This window comes from Urocampus carinirostris, unplaced genomic scaffold, assembly GCF_059441175.1.
Source record: "Urocampus carinirostris isolate Australia breed hairy pipefish unplaced genomic scaffold, RoL_Ucar_1.0 HiC_scaffold_53, whole genome shotgun sequence".
Lineage (NCBI taxonomy): Eukaryota > Metazoa > Chordata > Actinopteri > Syngnathiformes > Syngnathidae > Urocampus > Urocampus carinirostris.
In genome coordinates this window covers 30,001-40,000 of record NW_028283160.1, presented here as the reverse complement: position 1 = coordinate 40,000, position 10,000 = coordinate 30,001, and the positions used below count along the sequence as shown (strand labels likewise).

The following is a 10,000-nucleotide window of genomic DNA, read 5'->3' as shown; positions in this document are numbered from 1 at the left end:
CAAGAGGCGGCAGCCGGTCCCCAAACACCGGCCGGGGACCGGCCCACAGGAGGCGGCAGCCGGTCCCCAAACACCAGCCGGGGACCGGCCCACAGGAGGCGGCAGCCGGTCCCCAAACACCAGCCGGGGACCGGCCCACAGGAGGCGGCAGCCAGTCCCCAAACACTGGCCGGGGAGTGGCACAAATTCTAAGTCCCACGAGCCCCTGGTGACCCGACAATCGGACTTAGTGCAATTTTCCAAGTGCTGCAAGCCAATGTTGGCCCGACAAGTCCCCAAACGGCAGCCCGGTTTTGAGCCACTAGTGTCGGCCTATAAGTCCCCAAACACCGGCCCGGTTTTACGACCACTAGTCCCCCAACACTAGCCCGGGATTCAGCCACTAGTGGCGGGCACAATTCCCCAAACACCGGTCCGATAATACGCGCGCATATCCCCAAACACCGGCCCGATAATACGCGCGCATATCCCCAAACACCGGCCCGGATTTCAGCCACTAGTGGCGGGCACAAGTCCCCCAACACTAGCCAAGTTCTCAGCCACTAGTGGCGGGCACAATTCCCCAAACACCGGTCCGATAATACGCGCGCATATCCCCAAACACCGGCCCGATAATACGCGCACAATTCCCCAAACACCGGCGCGGATTTCAGCCACTATTGGAGGGCACAAGTCCCCCAACACTAGCCCAGTTCTCAGCCACTAGTGGCGGGCACAATTCCCCAAACACCGGTCCGATAATACGCGCGCATATCCCCAAACACCGGCCCGATAATACGCGCACAATTCCCCAAACACCGGTCCGATAATACGCGCGCATATCCCCAAACACCGGCCCGATAATACGCGCGCATATCCCCAAACACCGGCCCGGATTTCAGCCACTAGTGGCGGGCACAAGTCCCCCAACACTAGCCAAGTTCTCAGCCACTAGTGGCGGGCACAATTCCCCAAACACCGGTCCGATAATACGCGCGCATATCCCCAAACACCGGCGCGGATTTCAGCCACTATTGGCGGGCACAAGTCCCTCAACACTAGCCCGGGATTCAGCCACTAGTGGCGGGCACGATTCCCCAAACACCGGTCCGATAATACGCGCGCATATCCCCAAACACCGGCCCGATAATACGCGCACAATTCCCCAAACACCGGCCCGGATTTCAGCCACTAGTGGCGGGCACAAGTCCCCCAACACTAGCCAAGTTCTCAGCCACTAGTGGCGGGCACAATTCCCCAAACACCGGTCCGATAATACGCGCGCATATCCCCAAACACCGGCCCGATAATACGCGCACAATTCCCCAAACACCGGCGCGGATTTCAGCCACTATTGGCGGGCACAAGTCCCTCAACACTAGCCCGGGATTCAGCCACTAGTGGCGGGCACGATTCCCCAAACACCGGTCCGATAATACGCGCGCATATCCCCAAACACCGGCCCGATAAAACGCGCACAATTCCCCAAACACCGGCGCGGATTTCAGCCACTATTGGCGGGCACAAGTCCCCCAACACTAGCCCGGGATTCAGCCACTAGTGGCGGGCACGATTCCCCAAACACCGGTCCGATAATACGCGCGCATATCCCCAAACACCGGCCCGATAAAACGCGCACAATTCCCCAAACACCGGCGCGGATTTCAGCCACTATTGGCGGGCACAAGTCCCCCAACACTAGCCCGGGATTCAGCCACTAGTGGCGGGCACAATTCCCCAAACACCGGTCCGATAATACGCGCGCATATCCCCAAACACCGGCCCGATAATACGCGCGCAATTCCCCAAACACCGGCCCGGATTTCAGCCACTAGTGGCGGGCACAAGTCCCCCAACACTAGCCCGGGATTCAGCCACTAGTGGCGGGCACGATTCCCCAAACACCGGTCCGATAATACGCGCGCATATCCCCAAACACCGGCCCGATAATACGCGCACAATTCCCCAAACACCGGCGCGGATTTCAGCCACTATTGGAGGGCACAAGTCCCCCAACACTAGCCAAGTTCTCAGCCACTAGTGGCGGGCACAATTCCCCAAACACCGGTCCGATAATACGCGCGCATATCCCCAAACACCGGCCCGATAATACGCGCACAATTCCCCAAACACCGGCGCGGATTTCAGCCACTATTGGCGGGCACAAGTCCCTCAACACTAGCCCGGGATTCAGCCACTAGTGGCGGGCACGATTCCCCAAACACCGGTCCGATAATACGCGCGCATATCCCCAAACACCGGCCCGATAATACGCGCACAATTCCCCAAACACCGGCCCGGATTTCAGCCACTAGTGGCGGGCACAAGTCCCCCAACACTAGCCAAGTTCTCAGCCACTAGTGGCGGGCACAATTCCCCAAACACCGGTCCGATAATACGCGCGCATATCCCCAAACACCGGCCCGATAATACGCGCACAATTCCCCAAACACCGGCGCGGATTTCAGCCACTATTGGCGGGCACAAGTCCCTCAACACTAGCCCGGGATTCAGCCACTAGTGGCGGGCACGATTCCCCAAACACCGGTCCGATAATACGCGCGCATATCCCCAAACACCGGCCCGATAATACGCGCACAATTCCCCAAACACCGGCGCGGATTTCAGCCACTATTGGCGGGCACAAGTCCCTCAACACTAGCCCGGGATTCAGCCACTAGTGGCGGGCACGATTCCCCAAACACCGGTCCGATAATACGCGCGCATATCCCCAAACACCGGCCCGATAATACGCGCACAATTCCCCAAACACCGGCCCAGATTTCAGCCACTAGTGGCGGGCACAAGTCCCCCAACACTAGCCCGGGATTCAGCCACTAGTGGCGGGCACAAGTCCCCAAACACTAGCCAAGTTCTCAGCCACTAGTGGCGGGCACAATTCCCCAAACACCGGTCCGATAATACGCGCGCATATCCCCAAACACCGGCCCGATAATACGCGCACAATTCCCCAAACACCGGCGCGGATTTCAGCCACTATTGGCGGGCACAAGTCCCCCAACACTAGCCCGGGATTCAGCCACTAGTGGCGGGCACAATTCCCCAAACACCGGTCCGATAATACGCGCGCATATCCCCAAACACCGGCCCGATAATATGCGCACAATTCCCCAAACACCGGCCCGGATTTCAGCCACTAGTGGCGGGCACAAGTCCCCAAACACTAGCCAAGTTCTCAGCCACTAGTGGCGGGCACAATTCCCCAAACACCGGCCCGATAATACGCGCGCAAATCCCCAAACACCGGCCCGATAATACGCGCACAATTCCCCAAACACCGGCCCGATAATACGCGCGCAATTCCCCAAACACCGGCCCGATAATACGCGCGCAATTCCCCAAACACCGGCCCGATAATACGCGCACATTTCCCCAAACACCGGCGCGGATTTCAGCCACTATTGGCGGGCACAAGTCCCCCAACACTAGCCCGGGATTCAGCCACTATTGGCGGGCACAAGTCCCCCAACACTAGCCCGGGATTCAGCCACTAGTGGCGGGCACGATTCCCCAAACACCGGCCCGGCGCTGAGTATATGGCCTCCGAAAGGCCCATACATTCAGACGGGTCCATGTATTTTCAACGACAGCAGCAGTACCGCCAAAATCCATGCAGCGGCGCTGGATTTATGGCCTCCGAAAGGCCCATTCATTCAGACGGGTCCATGTATTTTCAGCGACAGCCGCAGTACCGCCAAAATCCATGCAGAGGCGCTGAGTTTATGGCCTCCGAAAGGCCCATTCATTCAGACGGGTCCATGTATTTTCAGCGACAGCAGCAGTACCGCCAAAATCCATGCAGCGGCGCTGTATTTATGGCCTCCGAAAGGCCCATTCATTACCAACGGGGCTGCAGTAGCATCCCGCGGCCACGCAGGGGCAGATATTGTGAGGGAATTACATGGTAGTGGACGGAGCGCCCATGCATTTCCAATGGGAGTGCAGTACCTCAAAAATCCGCTCCAAGCCACCGAACTTGAGGGCCCGACGTTCCCTCAACACTAGCCCAGTGCAATCGACATTTCGTTCTGTGTACATTGTTACACAGAATGACAATACAAGGGAATTATTATTATTATTATTATAATTATGATGTATTCAGCCACTAGTGGCGGGCACAATACCCCAAACACTGGCCCGGCGCTGGCTGAGTTTATGGCCTCCGAAAGGCCCATACATTCAGACGGGTCCATGTATTTTCAGTTTTCCGTAGCAGGTGTGATTGTTTGTTTAATTAGGTAGTTTGTGTTGGTGACGGTGTTCCTAACTGTGGTGGCTTGTTTGTAGAATGTGGGGCCCTGCGTTTGTGTTATGTTGATTTCTGGTAATTTACTTTTTACTAAGTAGTCTTTCAGGTTTTTGTTTCTTTTAAAGGCTGAGATGATTTTGTAATCTTGGATTATGCTTGTGTTCTGTAGTGTCTGATTTATATTTTGTCCATTCATTCAGACGGGTCCATGTATTTTCAGCGACAGCCGCAGTACCGCCAAAATCCATGCAGCGGCGCTGGATTTATGGCCTCCGAAAGGCCCATTCATTCAGACGGGTCCATGTATTTTCAGCGACAGCCGCAGTACCGCCAAAATCCATGCAGAGGCGCTGAGTTTATGGCCTCCGAAAGGCCCATACATTCAGACGGGTCCATGTATTTTCAGCGACAGCCGCAGTACCGCCAAAATCCATGCAGCGGCGCTGGATTTATAGCCTCCGAAAGGCCCATTCATTCCCAACGGGGCTGCAGTAGCATCCCGCGGCCACGCGGGGGCAGATATTGTGAGGGAATTACATGGTAGTGGACGGAGCGCCCATGCATTTCCAATGGGAGTGCAGTACCTCAAAAATCCGCTCCAAGCCACCGAACTTGAGGGCCCGACGTTCCCTCAACACTAGCCCAGTGCAATCGACATTTCGTTCTGTGTACATTGTTACACAGAATGACAATACAAGGGAATTATTATTATTATTATTATAATTATGATGTATTCAGCCACTAGTGGCGGGCACAATACCCCAAACACTGGCCCGGCGCTGGCTGAGTTTATGGCCTCCGAAAGGCCCATACATTCAGACGGGTCCATGTATTTTCAGTTTTCCGTAGCAGGTGTGATTGTTTGTTTAATTAGGTAGTTTGTGTTGGTGACGGTGTTCCTAACTGTGGTGGCTTGTTTGTAGAATGTGGGGCCCTGCGTTTGTGTTATGTTGATTTCTGGTAATTTACTTTTTACTAAGTAGTCTTTCAGGTTTTTGTTTCTTTTAAAGGCTGAGATGATTTTGTAATCTTGGATTATGCTTGTGTTCTGTAGTGTCTGATTTATATTTTGTCCATTCATTCAGACGGGTCCATGTATTTTCAGCGACAGCCGCAGTACCGCCAAAATCCATGCAGCGGCGCTGAGTTTATGGCCTCCGAAAGGCCCATTCATTCAGACGGGTCCATGTATTTTCAGCGACAGCCGCAGTACCGCCAAAATCCATGCAGCGGCGCTGGGTTTATGGAATCCGAAAGGCCCATTCATTCAGACGGGTCCATGTATTTTCAACGACAGCCGCAGTACCGCCAAAATCCATGCAGCGGCGCTGTATTTATGGCCTCCGAAAGGCCCATTCATTCCCAACGGGGCTGCAGTAGCATCCCGCGGCCACGCAGGGGCAGATATTGTGAGGGAATTACATGGTAGTGGACGGAGCGCCCATGCATTTCCAATGGGAGTGCAGTACCTCAAAAATCCGCTCCAAGCCACCGAACTTGAGGGCCCGACGTTCCCTCAACACTAGCCCAGTGCAATCGACATTTCGTTCTGTGTACATTGTTACACAGAATGACAATACAAGGGAATTATTATTATTATTATTATTATTATGTATTCAGCCACTAGTGACGGGCACAATTCCCCAAACACTGGCCCGGCGCTGAGTTTATGGCCTCCGAAAGGCCCATACATTCAGACGGGTCCATGTATTTTCAGTTTTCCCTAGTAGGTGTGATTGTTTGTTTAATTAGGTAGTTTGTGTTGGTGACGGTGTTCCTAACTGTGGTGGCTTGTTTGTAGAATGTGGGGCCCTGCGTTTGTGTTATGTTGATTTCTGGTAATTTACTTTTTACTAAGTAGTCTTTCAGGTTTTTGTTTCTTTTAAAGGCTGAGATGATTTTGTAATCTTGGATTATGCTTGTGTTCTGTAGTGTCTGATTTATATTTTGTCCATTCATTCAGACGGGTCCATGTATTTTCAGCGACAGCCGCAGTACCGCCAAAATCCATGCAGCGGCGCTGAGTTTATGGCCTCCGAAAGGCCCATTCATTCAGACGGGTCCATGTATTTTCAGCGACAGCCGCAGTACCGCCAAAATCCATGCAGCGGCGCTGGGTTTATGGAATCCGAAAGGCCCATTCATTCAGACGGGTCCATGTATTTTCAACGACAGCCGCAGTACCGCCAAAATCCATGCAGCGGCGCTGTATTTATGGCCTCCGAAAGGCCCATTCATTCCCAACGGGGCAGCAGTAGCATCGCGCGGCCACGCGGGGGCAGATATTGTGAGGGAATTACATTGTAGTGGACGGAGCGCCCATGTATTCCTATGGGCAATGCATTTCCAATGGGAGTGCAGTACCTCAAAAATCCGCTAGAGGGCCCCAAACTTGAGGGCCCGGCGTTCCCTCAAGTGCCGATTTTATACCCCCTTCTCCAGCCGACAGCCAGAATTATATTAGGGACTCGCAATTTTGAGAGGTGAGCACCAGGGCTAATCAGCGGCCACCCGTGACCATTGAGTCCGACAGAGCAGAGGCTAGGGGCGGCCTCGCATCTCGCAATTACCGAGGGAAGATGCCGGTTCTCGAAAAATTTCTAAGTTTTTCAAATTTTAAAGTATTGAAGTATTTAGGGCGCTTCCCGCGGCCCTGGCTTTTGCATGTACCCCTCTAAGCTCCGGTTCTCGAAAAATGTCTAAGTTTTTCAAACTTTAAAGTATTGAAGCCGGACTTCCGCGGAGGCTGACAGGGGGCCTCCATCGAAGCACCCTTCACCCCCGGGTGAGCCGGCGTCGGCCCACGGGCCTGCCGGTTCCCCAACTGAGCGATTGGCACACGAGACCCGCCTCGGAGGGCCCACGTCGGCCGGCGCAAGCCGGTGTTCGGGCGTGCGGCTCCTCCGGCTTTGCGGGTCAAGCTCCAGCGCCGAGGATACTAGGCAAACGTTGGGCCCCCCCGAGCCGAGTGGATACCCGCCTCAGAAAGAGCTGGGGCGGTACGTACGGACGGCCTCACTAAGAGGGAACGGAAGCTACTAAAGCACACGTATAACTGTCCGATGTGCGAACGAAAGTGAGGCCGGACGAATCCGATACGAGTTACGAGTGAGGCGGGATCCACGGCTGGCACTCGCGGGGCCCTCTTGCGAAACCATGCCTCGGCGTGAACCTTTTGGCGGCAGAACCAAGACGAACCGAGGTCGAGCTTCCGTCTCGAGCCACACCCAGACGTCCGACCGTCGCGGAGCCCGACGCCACGCGTGCTAGGGCTCCGCGCGAAACATCGTTTCACGACACCCGCTCGTCAGCCCGTCCGAACGTATACGAGTGTCGCGCGGCCCCCCGGGCCCGGCTGTAGCCACAGCCTCGTCCCGGACCAGGGCCGCACCGCCACCAGCAGCGCCCCCCCGGCGGCAGACGCACTCTGGTTGATCCTGCCAGTAGCATATGCTTGTTTTCAAGATTAAGCCATGCATGTCTAAGTACGAATGGCCAGTACAGTGAAACTGCGAACGGCTCATTAAATCAGTTATGGTTCCTTTGATCGCTCCACCGTTACTTGGATAACTGTGGCAAATCCAGAGCTAATACATGCAAACGAGCGCCGACTCGCGGGCGGGGCTCCGGCCTCGCCCCGGGGACGCGTGCATTTATCAGACACAAAAACCCACGCGGTGTCCGGCGGGCGGGGGCTCAGCCGTCGCGCGCGTCCCCCGCGTCCGGCCTCCGCCTCTCCGGGCGGGGGCGTAAGCGGCGCGGGCGGCTCCGCGCGCGCCGGTCCTCGTTCCGCCGGCCCGGCCCCCCCTTTGTGTTGACTCAGGATAACCTCGTGCCGATCGCTCGCCCACCCGAGGCGGCGACGACTCATTCGAATGTCTGCCCTATCAACTTTCGATGGTAGACTCTGCGCCTACCATGGTGACCACGGGTAACGGGGAATCAGGGTTCGATTCCGGAGAGGGAGCATGAGAAACGGCTACCACATCCAAGGAAGGCAGCAGGCGCGCAAATTACCCACTCCCGACACGGGGAGGTAGTGACGAAAAATAACAATACGGGACTCGTTCGAGTCTCCGTAATTGGAATGAGCCGAACACAAACCCATCGGCCAGCATCCATTGGAGGGCAAGTCTGGTGCCAGCAGCCGCGGTAATTCCAGCTCCAATAGCGTATTTTAAAGTTGCTGCAGTTAAAAAGCTCCTAGTTGGACCCCGGGACGCGAGCTGACGGTCCGCCGCGAGGCGTGCATCCGTCTGTCCCAGCCCCTGCCTCTCGGCAAAAGCCCCCGTGATGCCCTTCGCTGGGTGTCACTCGCGGGGCCCGAAGCGTTTACTTTGAGGAAATTAGAGTGTTCAAAGCAGGCCACACGGCCGCCCCTGCATATCGCAGCTGGGAATAATGGAATAGGACTCCGGTTCTATTTTGTGGGTTGTCATGAACTGGGGCCATGATTAAGAGGGACGGCCGGGGGCATTCGTACTGCGCCGCTAGAGGTGAAATTCTTGGACCGGCGCAAGACGGACGAGAGCGAAAGCATTTGCCAAGAATGTTTTCATTAATCAAGAACGAAAGTCGGAGGTTCGAAGACGATCAGATACCGTCCTAGTTCCGACCATAAACGATGCCGACTCGCGATCCGGCGGCGTTATTCCCATGACCCGCCGAGCAGCACCCGGGAAACCGACCAAGTGTCTGGGTTCCGGGGGGAGTATTGTTGCAAAGCTGAAACTTAAAGGAATTGACGGAAGGGCACCACCAGGAGTGGAGCATGCGGCTTAATTTGACTCAACACGGGAAACCTCACCCGGCCCGGACACGGAAAGGATTGACAGATTGAAGGCTCTTTCTCGATACCGTGGGTGGTGGTGCATGGCCGTTCGTAGTTGGTGGAGCGATTTGTCTGGTTAATTCCGATAACGAACGAGACTCAAACATACTAAATAGTACCGCGGCCCCCCGCGCGGTCGGCGGCAGAAAACTTCTTAGAGGGACAAGTGGCTCTCAGCCACACGAGAATGAGCAATAACAGGTCTGTGATGCCCTTAGATGTCCGGGGCTGCACGCGCGCCACACTGAGCGTATAAGCGCGTCGTCTATCCCCGCGCCGGCAGGCGCGGGTAATCCTATGAACCCCGCTCGTGACAGGGCCTGGGGATTGCAATTATTTCCCACCAACGAGGAATTCCCAGTAAGCGCGGGTCATTAGCCTGCGTTGATTAAGTCCCTGCCCTTTGTACACACCGCCCGTCGCTACTACCGATCGGATGGCTTAGTGAGGTCCTCGGATAGTCCCCGCCGGGGCCGGCCCCGGCTCCGGCGGTGTGCCAGAAGACGGTCGAACTTGACTATCTAGAGGAAGTAAAAGTCGTAACAAGGTTTCTGTAGGTGAACCTGCAGAAGGATCATTAACGTACGAGCGGCAGCAGATCCGCCTCGGTACACCCCCGACGAGCCAGACGCCGAGGGCGGCGGGTCGTCGCAGGCGGAGGAAGAGGGTAGACCGGGACGGGACGGGACGGGGGGCGCGGCGCGGGTCACTCCCGGGCCGCGCGTCGGAGCGAGTTCGGCGGGCGCCACGCGGCGCGGCGCGAGGCGAGAAAAGGCGGCGGGCGATGTCGCGCTACCTCCGTGCGAGCGGGGTAGCGCGCTCGTCCGACGACCCCAGTAGCGCGGCGCGGCGCGACGACAGGCGACCGCCAGCGACGGGCGAAAGGCGGCGGCCGTGCGCGGGACCCCCGTAACCGGGGA

At 56.4% G+C, this 10,000-nt stretch overlaps 1 non-coding gene across 1 annotated transcript; it reads left to right on the top strand.

The window, feature by feature from the left end:
• Positions 1 to 7,673: 7,673 nt before the first annotated feature.
• On the top strand, positions 7,674 to 9,660 carry LOC148345332 (18S ribosomal RNA). Its single transcript, XR_015848666.1, has one exon. It is a non-coding gene; the product is annotated as an 18S ribosomal RNA (ribosomal RNA).
• The last annotated feature ends 340 nt before the right edge of the window (positions 9,661 to 10,000 follow it).